Raw genomic sequence first — 17,935 nt, forward strand, 5'->3', positions numbered from 1 at the left:
GAGTGCAGTGAATCTATGGAATTTTCCCCACGAGGTTTCTAAATTCAAAGAGCAAATTTAGGGGCCCTGCGATGCTGGGAACGTTGCAGGAAAGTGGCGCTGAGGTCAAAGGTCAGGCATGTTCTAAGTGAAAGGTAGAACAGGCGCAAGGGGCCGAATGGTCTGCTCCTGTTTCTTGTTTTCTAAACTCCGAGTTTACATTTGTGTCTCGTTCTCCTTTGGCCTTCAGCCAGTCGGATTGCACAGCGGAGCGCTGAGAGCACCGGAGATCCATCGGCAGCCGCTGCGGGGCAGCTCCCGTCTCCCAGCAGCAGGGGTCGGGTCCGGGAGGCAGCTCCGGACAACAGGCCCCGATCCACGGCGGGAACGGCCGGGCACCCTCTGTGTGGCTGAAACATCTCACTGAATCCCCGCCAGTCTCTTCACCTCTGCCATCGGAAGGGTTCAAGGCCCCGGCCGGTGTTGCAGCCTTTACCCGAGGTGCAGCTCCCAATCTCCGGCCTCTCCCCAGTCCGCTCCGAGCGCTCACTGTCCCGCCCACTGACTCTCCTCAGCCAATAGGAGCAACAGTCTCCCAGCGCTGCTCGCTGATTGACTGTGAGTGTGTCTGAGGGCGGGCTGCTGCTGGGAGACGGAGATGTCAGTCACAGTTTGTTCTCAGAATCAGTGGAAGTTCCCCGAAGCTCAAAGTTAAAAGTAAATTTAATTATCAGAGTACATATAAATCACCACATATAACCCCGAGATTCACTTCCTGCGGACATACTCAGAAAATCTATACAATAGTAACTATAACAGGATCAGTGAAAGATCAACCAGAGTGCAGAAGACAACAAACTGTGCAAATGCAAATATAAATCAATAGCAATAAATAACGAGACATGAAATAACCGCAGCGGCTGCTGATGGATCTCTGGAGCTCTCACCGCTCCCCTGTGCAATCCGACAGGCAGAAGGCCAAGGGACAACAAGGCACAAAGGTAAACTCGTGTTTTAGAAAATAAGAAATAGAAGCATTCGTGGCTATTCGGCCCTTTGCGACTGTTCTGCCTTTCACTGAGAACATGCCTGACATCTGACCTCAGCGCCACTTTCGTACAACGTTCCCATCACCGCTGACCCCCTAAATATGTCTAATCAATTTAGAAACCTTGTGGAGAAAATTCCAAAGATTCACTGCACTCTGGATGGCGAAATTTCTCCCCATCTCAGTCCTGCTGAGGTGAGCTCGGATTTTGAGTCTGTGACCCCTGGTTCCACACCCCAGCTGGATGAAACATCATTCCTGCCACCACCCTGTCGATATCCTGTGAGACTGTGGGTGTCTCTTATCCCTCTCATTCTGAGACAGGCCCAATGCGATCTGTCTCAGACAAACCACCTCTAATGTCACTAATTTTGATCCAAGCCCAGTACGATGATTGGTTGCGGGAGCATCCCAATGAACGGCAAGTGAGTGTTGTTCAAGAGCCTGATGGTTGTGGAATAGGAACTGTTTCCTGAAGCTGGTGGTGAGAGTCCTGAGGCTCTTGTACCTTCTACCTGATTTCAGCAGCGAGAAAAGAGCCTGGTCTGGGTGGTGAGCATCTCTGATGATGGATGCTGCTCTACTCCGACAGTGTTTCATGCAGATGTGCTCAATGGCTGGGAGGGATTTACCGTGATGTACCGGGCCGAATCCTTGTGTAGGCTCATCAGGAGGGCGATAAACTCGTTTGATCATCGTGCCAAATCTTACCTAGATGGCGGTGAGATGAGCTCTCCCACTCTGATCCTTGCTGCATGCCCGGAGATCACTCCCACAGCGCGCTACCCCGAGATTACTGCAGTGCAGACGAGACGGTCACTCACCTCTTTGTGGACTGTGGGCTGGCGAAGATATGTGGAGAAAGATGCAAGGGCCTGTGCCACAGCAGCTGCGTGACAGAAGGGTCACAGATCTTCGGGCTGTTCCCTGGGCGCACAGGAAAACGGACAGCAAGTGCTGCAGGAAGATCATGAACTTGGAGAAAGACGCCCGAAACTTGTTGGTCTGCCATGACATCGAGATGTCCGGAGAGCAGGGGTCCACAGCCTGGGGGTCCAAGGTTAATGGAATTGGTCTTTGGCATAAAAGAGTTGGGGAATCTCTGTCGTAGAGGAATGCTGCCGACTGGCATATTCCAGGCTGCAGGGACACCATTGAAACTATAGAGATCCTCTAGTACCGGACCGGGAGGGGCCGGGTTGGCTGAGGAAGCCTCTCAGTTATTGTCGGAGTGACCCCCCGGCGTTGCAGCCTTTACCGGAGGTAACTCCCGATCTCTGGCCTCTCAGCGGATCAACTCGCTCTCGGTTCCAAACTTCGGTCCGCTCCGAACGCACAGCGTCCCGCCCACTGACACCCCTCAGCCAATGGGAGCAACATTCTCCCAGCGGTACTCGCTGATTGGCTGTGAGTGTGTCTGAGGACGAGCTGCTGCAGTGAGCTGTAGCTGTCAGTCTCAATTTGTACTCAGAATCAAAGGAAGCTCCCCGAAATACAAAGTTCAAAGTACATTTTATTATCAGAGTACATATAAGTCACCCCATACAACCCCGAGTAGCATTTTCCTGCCGACATACTCAGAAAATCTATACAATAGTAACTAGACCAGGATCAGTGAAAGATCAACTAGAGTGCAGAGGTCAACAAACTGCAAATGCAAATATAACTCAATAACAATAAATAAAGAGAACATGAAATAACCTGATTGATTTCTGGAGCTCTCACCGCTCTCACATGGAATCCGAAGGGCTTAAGGCAAACGGAAACAGGGAGCAAAGGTAAACTCGTGTTTTAGAAAATAATGAATAGGAGCAGGCGTGGCTATTCGGCCCCTTGCGCTTGTTTTGCCATTCACTCGGAAAATGCCTGCTCTTTCACCTCGGCACCACTTTCCGTCAACGTTCCCATCACCGCTGAGCCCTCAGATATGTCTAATCAATTTAGAAACCTTGTGGAGAAAATTCAAAAGATTCATTGCACTCTGGGTGAGGAAATTTCTCCCCATCTCAGTCCTGCTGAGGTGAACTCGGATTTTGAATCTGTGACCCCTGGTTCCACACCCCAGCGGGATGAAACATCAGTACTGCCACCACTCTGTCGATATCCTGTGAGATTGTATCTGTCTCTTGTCCCTCTAATTCTGAGACAGGCCCAATGCGATCTGTCTCAGACAAACCACCTCTAATGTCACTAATTTTGATCCAAGCCCAGTACGATGATTGGTTGGGGGAGCATCCCAATGAACGGTATTTGAGTACGGTTATCCTGTGTTGTTCAACAGTCTGATGGTTGATGGATCGGAACTGTTTCCTGAACATAGTGGTGTGAGTCCTGAGGCTCTTGTACCTTCTCCTGATTTCAGCAGCAAGAAAAGAGCCTGGTCTGGGTGGTGAGCATCTCTGATGATGGATTCTGCTCTACTCCGAAAGCGTTTCATGTAGATGTGCTCAATGGCTGGGAGGGCTTTACCGTGATGTTCCGGGCCTTATCCAATACCTTCTGTAGGCTCATCAGGAGGGCGATAAAAATATTTTATCATCGTGACAAATCATACCTGGAAGGCGGTGAGAGGGCCTTCCCAACCTGTTCCTTGCTGCATGGCCGGAGATCACTCCCACGGCGCGCTGCCCCGAGATTACTGCAGTGCAGATGAGACGGTCACTCACCTCTTTGTGGACTGTGGGATGGCGAAGGTATGTGGAGAAAGATGCAAGGGCCTGTGCCACAGCAGCTGTGTGACAGAAGGGTCACTGATCTTCGGGTAAAGGGAATGCACGGTTTATCCTTGTGTATATTTTATGGTGAATAAAGTTTATTTCGATCAATTTCTGGGCTCTGTTCAGATGTGTGGAAACTTGCCTTCCATTGGAGTCGGGACAAAAATGGGTAAAGTCAGGAATTTTCTTCAGGGCTTCACAAAACAAAATAACGTGGAATGTCCAGTCTTGTGCTTTATTTCTGCAAGGTACTTCCAGGGGAAAGGACTTCCAATCGCAGGGTTGAGGCCTTTGGAGATTCACTTGACGTTTCTGTCGCTCTGGGATTTTACAGGATGAGGTTGCTAGTGCCCCATAACCAGCCATCCTCCTTTTGCAGCCGGGCTTGGGTAGTCCACTGCCGAGTTTGTTTGTTTTTTTTGTTTGTTTTTTGTTTTACTTCCGACCTGCTTAACGTGTTTCCGATCCACACAGGTGTGGAAGTCACCACGATTATTGCCCACTGACACAGTCAGCGACATGATGTTCATCCCCCGAGTCTGCAGCGCGTGTAGTGGACAATCGTGGTACTGCAGGGGATCAGCAGCTCCCCGAAAGTGAAAGCATTCTGAAACAGGAAGTGCCGGGAATTAAGATGGCTTCGGAAGGACCGGCCGAGAGTTTAACCGAGGAGGTAATTTGTGCCATCTGCCTGGATTTCTTCACAGATCCGGTGTCACTGGAGTGTGGACACAACTTCTGTCGCTCTTGTATCGCACGGTGTTGGGAAAGGGAGGAGAGAAACGCCTGCCCAGAATGTAGAGAGGAGATTGCTGACCGCACTCTTAGGGTCAGTCGGGCCTTAGCAAATCTGACTGAAAAAATTCGAAATCTAAACCTGAATCCGAAAGGGAAGGAAAGTAAACTTCACTGCGAGGAGCATGAGGAAGAACTGAAGCTGTTTTGTGAAACCGACAAGACACTGATCTGTCTGATCTGTGCAGTTGCGCAGGAACACAGAGAGCACCGCTTCCTGCCGATTAAAGAAGCTGTTAAAATCTACAAGGTAAAACTAACCCGGATTTTATATTCACCCCATCCTTCCTTGTCCTGTCCTACTTAGCACACGAGCCTCCGTCACTAACATATTATTCTCCGCAACTTTCGCCATCTCCGGCAGGATTCTACCAGCAAGCACAGCTTCCCCCCCCCCCCACAGCCCATCCCACCCACTCCCCACAGCTCCCCGCTCTCTGTGGGGATCGCTCTCTACGTAACTCATTATCCACTCGCTCCTCCCCACGGATCTATCCCCTGGCTTTGACTCCTGAAAGCGGGACAAGTGCTACACCTGACTCCTACACCTCCTCCCTCGTCACCATTCTGGACTCCAAACACCCCCAATTCCTCCCGTTTCTTCTATGTTCGATTGTCCTGTAGTATCAGATTCCTTCTTCTTCAGCTCTTTACCTGCTCCACATGTTCCCTCTCAGCTCCTTACTTCATCACCTTCCCCACGTTCCCCCTCACGTTGTCTCACCCGTCACCTGTCAGCTGGTTCTCATCCCCAACCTTTTTATTCCGGCTTCTGCCCCACTCCTTCCCAGTCCCAATGAAAAGTCTGATCCCGAAACACCGACTGTTTATTTCCCCTGCATAGATGCTGCCCGACTCACTGAGTTTCTCCGGCATTTTGTGCGAGAATCGGGATTGATCACCTGTTTCTTTTGATCCATCTTTGTTTCTATTTCCTCCGCTCTCTGACTTCCAGGATCAGCTGAAATCTTCCTTAGACTCTCTCACAAAAAAGAAATCAGACTTCCAGGAAAAGGAACAGCAACAGAAAGAGAAGATTTCCGGAGTTCGGGTGAGGCTTCCTGAGCGGAATTTCTGATATTACAGTATAGTTTTGCTCCCTGTAATGCGGAACAGCAGAGTATTGCAGCTCCAGTGGCCTGGGTTCGATCCTGACCTCTGGTGCTTCTGTGTGGAGTTTGCATGCTCTCCCTGTGACCAGGACAGTTTCAGACACAACCCAATGACATGCTGGTTGAATGGTTAAATACAGTTAACCCTCTGAAGGTGGGGTATGCTGTATGTGAATCAGGTGGGAGTTGATGAGTCAATGAGGGAGAATAGGTTTCAGGAAAATGTGAGTGACTTGGGTTGACGGGAATGCTCTGAGAACTATCAAGGACGTTAATGGACCGAATGGTCTCCTTAATGTCATCAGGAAATACAGACAGCAATACAGTAAATTAATCTTCAGCTTTCATTCGACAGGAACAGTCACACAGCGTTCAGACCCACATCACATCCCAATTTGCTGAACTGCGTCAGATTATCACTGAGAAAGAGCAGAGTTTACTCAGGGATCTCAGGGAGGAAGAGGCGAGGATTCTAAATCCAATGGAGAAAAATCTTTGAGAGATACAAGAGAATATCAGGCTTATTCATGAGGAGATCACTAAGTTAAAAGAACAGGTGGATCAAAAAGACAGTGTGATATTTCTCAAGGTGAGGGATTATATTTCAATTTGTTTCTGCCAAAGGGCACTAAATGAACAGTGGTATATTTGAAACAAACACAGCACCATGGCTGATTCTAGCAAACCAATTGCCGCTGCTGGCGACCTCGCACAGATTGATATTCTTGTATGACGCTCCCTCCAATCACTCCAATAATGACGTTCCAAAATTTCGAAGATATGTATTCGATCCTTTAGCAGTAACAGACAATCTTGAAGCGATGAAACTTCAGCGTAATTAATCATAAATTAAGCTTCAGCAAACCGGTCAACAAAAGATATGACATACATCTGTCCCCAGCTCAAAACTGTCGCAGAACAAAACACAAATACGTAACTTATTCCCTTTCCTTTTACCATGTCCCCACCCATGTGACTAGTCACCATAATAAACACGCAACACAGAATACAATGCAGACAGGAAACAGATTTGTTGCTCCTGGACACACCATTTACAAATGGCTGTAAAGTGTTTCTCAACAGATAACTGATGCAACTATTCAGGGTTCTTGTTGTCCCAAAACTGAACTTCCACAACTTCTGTACATCCCAGAACAGAATGCAATCCTCTCTGAAATAACTTACTATGAGTTGCTGTCTATGTCCTTAATCACCTGATAAATATCCTCTAAAACTCACATCAACACCCAGTTCCAGTCACAGGCTGTTGGTGTGTCTGGTGCGGTGGGTGTGAGGGTCTCTCTGTCAATCACTGAGATCAAAGAATTTGACCCACACATCAGATTTATCCTCAATATCCGGTTTCCATCAGATTAGGGAAACTTTCACTGTTTCTTTACTTTCTCAGATAAATTTCACACGGCATTATACCCCATTCTTCATCATAAACAGGCTATTTGGTCCATCTTCTCCTAACAATTTCCCTGCTTCACAATCCTCCTCCCACCCACTCACCACACCCAGCAACAGCGCCCGAACTCCATGGTCCCTCACGTGTTTATCCAGTTTTCCCATTGCATTCAATCTCTGCCGTTCCGCTTCAATCATTCCTGTGGCAGTGAGTTCCACATCCTCCTCACTAAATTTCTTCTGAGAATTATTAAAATCCATCTGGAATTTCATTTCCCCATAAATAGAGGTACTTTCCCTACCTGCACACAACCAAATCCATCACTGATCTTAAATTCTTCCATTTTTATCATTCTGACGTCTTATCCAGATGAAAATGCACAACCTGTCCTGTCTTTCTTGTAAGTTTCATCCTCTCAGTAATGATCTAATTTTCAGAAACATTCTTTGTAATTTACCCTCTGGTTCTGTATTGTTTTTCTGAGGTAGTGACTGTGGGAGTGGGGATTTTCAACACCTTGTTATGATTTGTATGAAATTCAGTTAGTGAACAGTAAGTCCAAGTCTAAACAGATTTGTGGTTTTATTTATTTCAGAAGGAAGCTCGATGGAACAGGAGGTAAGACCTGCTCTTCACTGAAACACTGGATGGATTTGTAAAATAGCTCAGAATAGCAGTTTATAACCATGTGTTTAATATTTACAGGATCAATGACAATATTCAGGTATTGTCAGTGACAGATGAGACCCTACCGTTTGAAAAATTCGTTCACCCCTATTTGTTGAACACAGTGCTGAGAGAAGTACTTGATGCCATTAATCAAGGTAAAACTTACAAAAAATTATTTCTCCTTGTTTATGAAACATAATTAAGTTATAATTTGAGGCAGAGATTGTTGATAATAATGGGCTGAAGGGGAGCTGTAGTTTATTCCACATCAACTCCACCGACTGGGAGGGGTCACTGTCACATGGTCAGCTGGAGATGTCAGACCCCTGAACACACCAGCACAGGGTCACAATACACCAATACACGGGACTGGCAGATGAACGACTGCGTCTTAATCCCAGGCCACTAACACGCCAAGGCATGAGTTTGAATCCGACCACAGGAGCTGGGAAATTAATACTGACTTAAGGATATTCTAGGAAATAAAAGCGGTTGTTAGTGTGGTCAGCGGGCTTGTCAGAAAAATACACAAGTTCTTCATGTGCCTGTGAGTGCAGACTCTGACTGACGCAGGTCTTCCCCCTTCTCAATCAGCAACTCTTACTGTTGTTCGAGGCAGAAGAGGGGTGTGGTAGTAATTGGGGACTCAATCGTCAGGGGAGCAGACAGGAGAATCCGTGGACATGACCGAGACACCCAAATGGTATGCTGCCTCCTAGATGCCAGGGTCAGGGATACCTCGGATTGTGTCTGCAAGATTTTAGAGAGGGAGGGAAAAGAGCCAGGTATCTTGGTATATTTTGGGACCAATGACATTGGAAGTAAAAGCAAAGTGGTCCTGAAAATAGAGTTTGGAGAGCTTGGTAGAAAGCTCAGAAGCAGTACCTCCAGGATTATGATTTCTGGACTGATGCCTGTGCCATGTGCTGGTGAGGGTAAAATCAGGATAATTTGGCAGATTAAAGATGGCTGAGAAGATGGTGCAAGGGACAGGGCTTCAGGTTTTTGGATCATTGGGATCTCTTCTGGTAGAGGTATGATCTGTTCAAAAGAGATGGGTTGCACCTGGACTCGAGGGAGAACAATATTCTCACAGAGAGGTTTGACGGAACTGTTGGAGAGGCTTTAAGGTAATTTGTTGGTGGTGGTGGTTGGGGGGGTGTTGGGGACTGGAGTGAAGGGATAGGACTGATGGTAAAAATGCAACGATAGCGTGCAGTTAGACTGTCAGAAAGGCCGGACAGCTGAGAGGACAAAACTACAGCCAGCGGGGTCAGTATCAGTGCATTAGGGATGCAGAATTAAAAAGGGTAGCAGATACAGTACACGAAGTGTTAAATCTCAGTGTATACTTTACAAGAAATAAGGTGGATGATCTTGTTGCTCGATTACACATTGTCAGGTATGATGATGTGGCCATCACGGAATCATAGCTGAAGGATGGTTGTAGTTGGGAGATGAATTTTCAAGGTTGCACATTGTATCGGTGGTATAGGGAGGTAGGCAGAGGGGGTGTCGGGGCTCAGCTGCTAAATCAGTAGAAAGATGTGACATCGGATTGGAAGATGTTGAATCCTTGTGGGTTGGGTTAAGGAGATTCAAGAGTAAAAGTGATGGCAGTCATATACGGGATCCCAACAGTAGCTGGAAAGTGAGCCACAGATTACAACTGAAATTTGAAAAGGACAATGTTATAATAGTCATGGGAGATTTCAACATGCGGGTCAATTGGGAAAATCAGGTTGGTATTGGATCTCAAGCGAGTGAATTTATTGAATGCCAAGTAATGGCTTTTCAGAGCAGTTTGTCGTTGAGCCTAACAGGGGAACAGCTCTACTGGATTGGATGTTATGTATTGAACCGGAGGTGATTAGGTAAAAGAACCCTGAGGAGTCAGTGCTCACAACATGACTGAGTTCAACCTGAAATTTAATAAGGAGAAAGTAAAGTTTGACGTTGTAGTATTTCAGTAGAGTAAAGGAAATTACACTGGTCTGAAAGAGTAGTTGGCCAAAGTAAATTAGAAGAGGATTCTGGCAGGGATGAGAGCAGAACAGACATTGTGACAGTTTCACAGAAGATGAGGAAGGTGAAGGATAGATGTATTCCAAAAATAAATAAATACTCAAATGGCAAAATAGTAGAACCGTGGCTGACAAGGGAATACAAGCTAACCTTCAGAGAGCAACTAAAAGAATGATTGGGAGGGGAAAAAAGTAATAAGAAAATGAATTTAATTGACTTTATTAATTACATCCTTCATATTCATGAGGATTAAACATCTTTATGTTAAGTCTCTGTCTAAATGTGCAACGTGCAATTTACAGTAATTTATGATAAATAATATGTACAACATGCTGGTCAATATAACATAGAAATACAGTTGTCTCAGCACGAGTTAAGCAGTCTGATAGTCTGGTGGAAGAAGCTGTCCCGGAGCCTGTTGGTCCTGGCTTTTATGCTGTGATACCATTTCCCGGATGGTAGCAACTGGTACAGTTTGTGGTTGGGGTGACGCGCATCTCCAATGATCCTTTTTGTACACCTGTCTTTGATAAACAAGCTAGCAAACCAAATCAAATTGGTTTTTCAAGTATTATTAAAAAAATAGAGATGAGAGTGGATTTAGGACCTCTAGAAAATGAGGCTGGATAGATAATAATGGGGGATAAAGAGATGGCAGTTGAAATAAATGAGTATTTTGCATCAGTCTTCACTGTGGAAGACACCAGCAGTGTGCCAGATGTTGAAGGGTGTGAGGGAAGAGAAGTGAGTGCAGTTAATATTACAAGGGAGAAGATACCTCAAAAAGCTGAAATACCAAAAGGTACACTAGTCACCCTGGCCAGATGAACTGCACCCTGCTGTTCTGAAAGAGGTAGCGGTAGACATTTGAGCGGTGGAGGCATTTGAAATGACCTTTCAAAAATCACTGGACGTTGGCATGGTGCCAGAGGACTGGATAATTGCAAATGTCACTAAACTCTTTAAGTAAGGAGGAAGGCAGCAGAAAGGAAATTATCGACCAGTTAGCCTCACCTCTGTGGTCGAGTAGAAGTTTGTGTCAATTGTTAAGTATGAGGTTTTGGACTACTTGGTGACACTGGATAAGATTGGACAAGTTAGCATGGCTTCCTTAACAGAATATCGTGCCTGACAAACCTGTTGGAATTCTTTGAGGAGATTATAAGTAGGTTATATAAAGGGGATGCAGTGGATGTTATATATTTGGAATTTTAGAAGGCCTTTGATGTTATTGGTATGATTAGAGCATTGGCTGGTTGGTAGGAAGCAGCGAATGGGAATACAATGACCCTTTTTTTGGTCCGCTGTCAGTGACTAGTGGTGTTCCATAGGGATCAGTGTCAGGACCACTTCTTTTTATGCTACATATACCTCAATGATTTAGCTGATGGACTAGATGGCTTTATTGCAGATGATATGCAGATTGGTGGAGGGGTAGGTACTGTTGAGAAAGCAGGTAGGGTGCACAAGGACTCAGGTGAGGAGAATGGGCAAGACATTGGTAAATTCAATATTGGAGAATGCATGGTCATGCACTTTGGTAATAGAAATAATGTGCAGATTATTTTTTAAACGGGGAGAAAATCCAAACAGCTGAGATGAAAATGGACTTAGGAGTCCTTGAGAAGAACACCCTAAAGGTTAACTTGCAGGTAGAGTCTGTGGTGAGGAAGCGAAAGGCAGTGTTAGTATTCAATTCAAGAGGTCGAGAATACAAGAGGAGGGATGTGATGCTGAGGCTTTGTGAAGCATTGGGGAGGCCTCACCTTGAGTATTGTGAACAGTTTTGGGCTCCTCATTTAAGAAAAGATGTGCTGGCGATGCAGAAGGTTCATTTCATAAGGATGATTCCAGGAATGGAAGGGTTATCATACGAGGACATTTGATAGCTCTGTGTCTGTACTCCTCGAATTTTGAAAGATGAGGGGGGATCTCATTGAAACCTTTCAAATGTTGAAAGGCCAAGAGAGAGTAGATTTGGAAAGGATGTTTCCATGGTGGGTGAGTCTAGGACAACAGGGCACAGCTTCACAATAGAGAGGCGTCGATTTAAAAGAGAGATGCGGAGAAATTTCTTGAGCCAGAGGGTGGTGAATTTGTGGAACTTGTCACCACAGGCAGCTGAGAAGGCTGTCGTTGGGTGTATTTAAGGCAGAGCTTGATAGGTTCTAAATTGAACACAGCATCAAAGGTTACGGGGAAAAGGCCAGAGGGTGGGTCTGAGGAGGGGAAAAAAGGATCACGCATGATTGAATGGCGGAGCAGACTTGATGTGCCTAATGGCCTAAATCTGCTCCTACCTCTTAAGGTCTTATGGCTATCAGACATTATGGTTAGCATTGAATCATTGTGACAATGAGCCCAGACACACCACCCAGCATCGACATCTTTCAAGATTTCATCTCAGGAGAATCACACACAGCATAACCGGCCTGGAAAAACAACTCCACGCACATACACAGGAAGGACAGGCAGATTGTAGTCAGTAGTACATTGTTATTTCCCTCAGTAACCTGGAAACTAATCTCCTCAGACACAGTGATTTATTTATTTAAACAGTTCATACACGACACATATTGTCAGCACACACCAGACATGTGATGACACACTGTGACATACGAATCTTTCAATGTGCACACTCTCCTTCAATGTGTACACACAAACACACTGATATTCACCACAATCAACACACACACACACACTCAGATATACATTCAGAGTGTGACACGCGGCTGAAGAAACAAGCACAAATCCCCTCCCGCTCCCACTTTCAAATCTCTTACTAACTCTTCCTTCAGTTAGTCCTGACGAAGGGTCTCGGCCTGAAACGTCGACTGTACCTCTTCCTAGAGATGCTGCCTGGCCTGCTGCGTTCACCAGCAACTTTGATGTGTGTAGTTCGTATTTAGGAATTAGATTTGCCGTCCTTCCCCAGTCTGTCTGTTCTGTGCACTGAGCTGCCCTCTGACGTGACGTCACATCAACAGTTCACAGACAGACTCCAGGGTGAGATTCCTCAGGAGGATGATCTGGGAGGGTTTGACGGATGTTGAACCCACGGCCCACTTCATCCATCAGCAAGACTAAGATGTCTTCCTGAGCATGTCCCATTTGTGTGTGTTTGTCCCAGATCCCTCTAACCATTTCCTATCTATGTACCTGTCCAAATGTATTTTAAAATATATTAATTTTACCTCTTTCTACAGCATCCGACAGCAAATTCCAACTGCCCACCTCCCTCTCTGTAAGAATGTTACCCCATAGGTCCCTCATAAAAAATTCCCCTCTCATTTTCAATCTGAGCCCTCTGGTTCTGTACTTCCATTTCTCAGAAAAAGACTCACTTTATCTCAGCCCGTTGTGAATGTATTTACCTCGATAAGGGGTCATCCCTCAACATCCTACACTACAGCTAAATAGCCCACGCTTATCCACTCTCCACTTTTAATCCAAACCCCCCAGTCCTGGTAACATCCTCCTGAAGCTTCCTGTCCAGTGTAATGACATCCTCCCCATGTTGGAGTTTTGGGTTCCTCATATCGGAAAAGATGTGCTGGCATTGGAAAGGGTCCAGGAGGTTCACAAGAATGATTTTGGGAATGAAAGACTTAACATATGAGGTGTCTTTGATGGTTCTGGGCCTGTACTCACGGGAGTTTAAAAGAATGGCTGATTTATTATCTGTCTCAACCCTATTCTCCTACCTCCTCCCCATGACTTTTGACGCCCTGACTAAAGAAGGAAGTTTACCAATCAACTTCTGCTTTAAATATCTAACACGAGAAAATCTGCAGATGTCGGTAATCCAAGCAACACAGGTCCTGATGAAGGGTCTCGGCTTGATCTCCTTAAACTTATCTGGAGAGAGTTGATGTTGGTAGGATGTTTCCTATAGTAGGTGGGTCGGAACAGAAGGCACTGCATCCGACTACAGGGATGTCCATTTAGGATAGAGATAAGGAGGATTTCCTTTATCCACAGGTAGTGAATCTGCCACAGGCAGCTGTGAGGGCAATTAATTGAGTATATTTAAAGTGGAGCAACACACACACAATGCTGGAGGAACTCAGCAGGCCAGGAAGCATCTATGGAAAAGAGTAAACAGTTGACAGTTCAGACTGAAACACTTCATCAGGACCCGTGTTTCTTCAGGGTCACTGCAACTTCTCCCCCTGTCCCAATGAGGGGCTGCAGGTGATGGGGTTGTGGGAAAGGGGACAAGGGGATCCCCATCTCCATCTTTGTCCCCCTCCAGCTTCTCGTTACGTCTACACACACAGTTCACCCACAGGCTTTCCACCCCTCCCACACCTGGTTCTGGTTCAATCTGCCGTTTATCTCTCGCCTGCTGGTTCCCATTATCACCTCCTTTACTGTCTCGAACCTTCACACTCCCCCACTTCACACTTCACACTCACAAATGAATGTTAACATTGAATGAAGGGCCTGTTCCTGTGCTGTACTGTTCTACGTTCTCTGTTCCCTGTTCAGAAGAATGAGAGGAGATCTCAGGGAAACACAACATTATTTCAGGGCTCAACAGGCAGGATACAGGGAGGATGTTTCCCCATCTGTGGAGTCAAGGGTCAGAGGTCACTGCCTGTTTGGAATTCTCAGCACCCGTAGGGAGAGGGGGGTTTGGGGATTCTTATCCATTCAGTTCACAGAGGCATCGCAGTACAGCATAGAAATGTGCCCTTCGACCCATCACCTCTGTGCTGACCTATTTACCCATCTACATTCATCCCTTTGGCCAGCATTAGGTCAGTCTCCTTCTGTGCCTTGCCTGTTGAAGCGTCTGTCCAAGTGCCTCTTAAACACAGAGGACTGGAGGCCTGTGACCTGCACATGTCGGTGCTGGGACCGGGGTTGTTTTACATTCATATTAATGATTTGGATGATAATGTCGCTGACATAGTTAGTAGGTTTGTTAATGACACTAAAATTCATGGTACAGTGGACAGGGAAGAGGGTTATCTCTGTTTACACCGGGCCCTTGATCAACTGTAGAGATGGGTACAGGGAGAATGTTTTAAAATACATCTTGGCAGGGCCGTGGATAAGAAAAGGTGAAAGGAATAATGGGCAAATGGGACTAGCTCACTAGAGCAAGTTGGTCAGCAGAAACAAGCTGGGCCGATGGGCCTCCGTGACCTCCAGTATAAATCTATTCACTCACCCTTTTCCCATCTTAATCCACCCCTTTCCTGCACTTGTTTCTGCTGTCTATTTATTTCTGTTCTCGAGGGAAGATGTCGACCTGAAACGCAGACTGTCCATCTCTCTCCACACCTCCTGCCTGACCCGCTCGGTTCCTCCAGCATTTTGTGTCTGTTTGATCGGGAAATCTCTGCTCTCCGTCCAGCGGAAACCCCTGGGGAGACATTAGTTGTCCATCCGCTTTCGTTGGGTCAAACCACGGGAAATGTTCGTGTCGGCCACCAGACCACGCCTGAGGCCTAGCGGCCTTTCCCCCGATCCCCGGGGCTGCACTGCCCGAGTCTCCCCCGATCCCCGGGGACTCTCTAATTCTCTGCTTCTCCCCCCAGTCTCTGTCACCCTGGATGTGGAAACGGCGAGTCCGTATCTCGAGGTGTCTGAGGATCGGAAGAGTGTGAGATGGACCGGGACCCGGAGGAATCTCCCGGACACCGGGAAGAGATTCACAAACCGGGCTTGTGTGCTGGGATCGGAGGGATTCACATCGGGGAGACATTACTGGGAGGTGGAGGTGACGGGGAATCGGGGCTGGTGTCTGGGAGTCGCCGCAGAGTCTGTGGAGAGGAAGAGACGGGTCAAACTGAGACCGGAGACCGGATTCTGGGTCATCAGGCGGGATGGTGACGTGTTACATCGGGATTATGACGTGTTCCCCTCCCCCGAGTCCCGTCTCCCTGCCGGTCCCATCCCCGGGAGGGTGGGAGTTTATCTCAGTTACCAGTCCGGGACAGTTTCATTTTACAACGCGGAGACCAAGTCCCATCTCCACACCTTCACTGGGAATAAATTCACGGGGAAACTTTATCCTTTCTTCTGGCCTTGGGATGGAAACCAGTGGCTGAGAATCTGCTCCGGTTCCGCTCCGGATCTGTAAACGGGTCGGGTCCCGGGACCGGCGTCAGGAGTAAAGTCCCTGTAAATATAAATGTGCGGAGAGTGAAACAAACACGAGATGAGAATTATCGATCCGTTAATTTTAACTCGTTCATCGCATCCGACAACAGAACAGAAACAACGCGGATTCAGCAGCAGCCGCGGGCGGCGGGTCCTGAGCTCCCCCGGGTCCTAAAGTCCACCCGCACTGAGAGAGGTTAAATGGGACAAATGGGGGCGGTGCTGACTGGGAAAGACAGTGAAGATTGATGCAAAGTGTTCATTAAGTTCATCTGACATTTCTTTGTCCCCCATCACTACCTCACCAGCATCATTTTCCAGTGCTCCAATATCAACTCTCATCTCCCTTTCACTCTTCATGTAACTGAAAACTAAACTTGTAGTATCCTGCTTTATATTATTGGCTAGTTTGCCTCATATTTCATCTTTACCATTCTTATGGCTTTTTTTTGTTGCCTTTTGTTGGATTTTAAGAGCATCCCAATAATCCAACATCCCACTCACCTTTGCTACCTTATATGCCATATAACACGCAGTCCTTAACTTCCCTTGTCAGCCATAGATTCCTACCCCTGCCATCTGAGAAATTCTTTTGTGGGACATGTCTCTCCTGCGCCTTGTAAACTATTTCCAGATACATCAGCCACCTGTGTTCAGCCATCATCCCCGCACTATCCTTCTCCAATTCACCTGAGCAAATTCCTCTCTCATGCCTTTGTAATTCCCTTTATTCCATTGCGAGACTGATACATGTGACTTAGGCTTCTCCCTATGAAAATGCAGTATCAATTCAATTATATTATGATCACTGCCTCTGACGGGTTCCTTTACTTTAAGCTCCGGGATATGATCAGTTTTATTACACAACACCCAATCCAAGATGGCCTTTGTCACAAGTAGGCCCAAACACAAGCTACTTTAAGAAGCCGTCTCGTAGGCATTCAACAAATGCCCTATCGTGATCTAACAACAACCTTATTTTCCCAACCCTTTGCATATTGATGTCCCCGATATAATTGTGACGCTACCGTTATTATAGGCCTTTGCCCGTTCAATACTGCGAATTAATTTAAAGCCAGTCCCTTAACTTAATAAAGTTTTTATCTGAAAACAACCAACCCCACCAAAGATTGTACTGAAGACTGCATTTGATTTTTTTCAGCCATATCTGCTTCACACTGAAATAGTATGTGTTTACCAGTTTCATAATGACAAAATGTACACGACACAGAATGATGTTTTCCAATTAGATACAAGGCATAATTAAACATCGTGTGGGCATTTCTAAGTCGTGTCAATATCATTTCTTCCATTCTTGTTTTTAGCCCTTCTTCCATAAACCCGACTGGTTTATGTATTCTGTGAAGGTGCCTGTCCTGTATCCTACAAGTCTTGCCATAAGTCCCTAACTCTTAACACTACCAACCCCTCAGCTAAGATTTGCTAAGTGGAAGGTCTATATCCACAGTTGAACTTTTAACAGGTTGTGTTGCTAAACAGTCAACCCCATCATTTCCCTCACCAGTGCGCTGTGCAGGGCCCATAAGGTGCAGACACATAAACCAAATTTGTATATGAAATACTGCTTGACGAGGTCCCAACAGTCAATCTGACCTTCTGCTAGAATGACCTGTTTTAAGGCTCATCAAATCCTTTTCTTGCTTTTTAAATCTTTTTATTAATTATTATTGAAAATCAACAAGAGAAAAATACATCAAAATAATCAAGATAACGTATCCATAAGTAGAGTCAAAGTTAAATTATCAACCAGGCTAAACAGAAAAGCAATAATAATCAAAAAAACAAAGTATTAAAGCTTTTTTTATGGAAAAAAGGAAAGAAGGAATAAAAAGGAACCCCTACTAACTAAAACAGAGAAAACCCCTAATAACTAAAACAGAAAGGAAATAACCCATTTGGAGCACAACCCTGGAGCCATGCGCCATACAAGCTTCCATAAAAAAAAAATCAAACCACCAACCAAATTCATATAACCAAGCATCAGAAAAGGACCATCTTAATTAACTCAAGTCAAATGATAATAACGGGCAAAAGACCACACCTT

The 17,935-nt window shown here is 46.0% G+C and overlaps 1 pseudogene; it reads left to right on the forward strand.

Annotated features, from left to right (window-relative positions):
• Positions 1-646: 646 nt before the first annotated feature.
• On the forward strand, positions 647-15,850 carry LOC134340974 (E3 ubiquitin-protein ligase TRIM39-like; annotated as a pseudogene).
• Positions 15,851-17,935: the final 2,085 nt, after the last annotated feature.

Source organism: Mobula hypostoma, chromosome X2 (genome assembly GCF_963921235.1).
Source record: "Mobula hypostoma chromosome X2, sMobHyp1.1, whole genome shotgun sequence".
Classification (NCBI taxonomy): Eukaryota; Metazoa; Chordata; class Chondrichthyes; order Myliobatiformes; family Myliobatidae; genus Mobula; species Mobula hypostoma.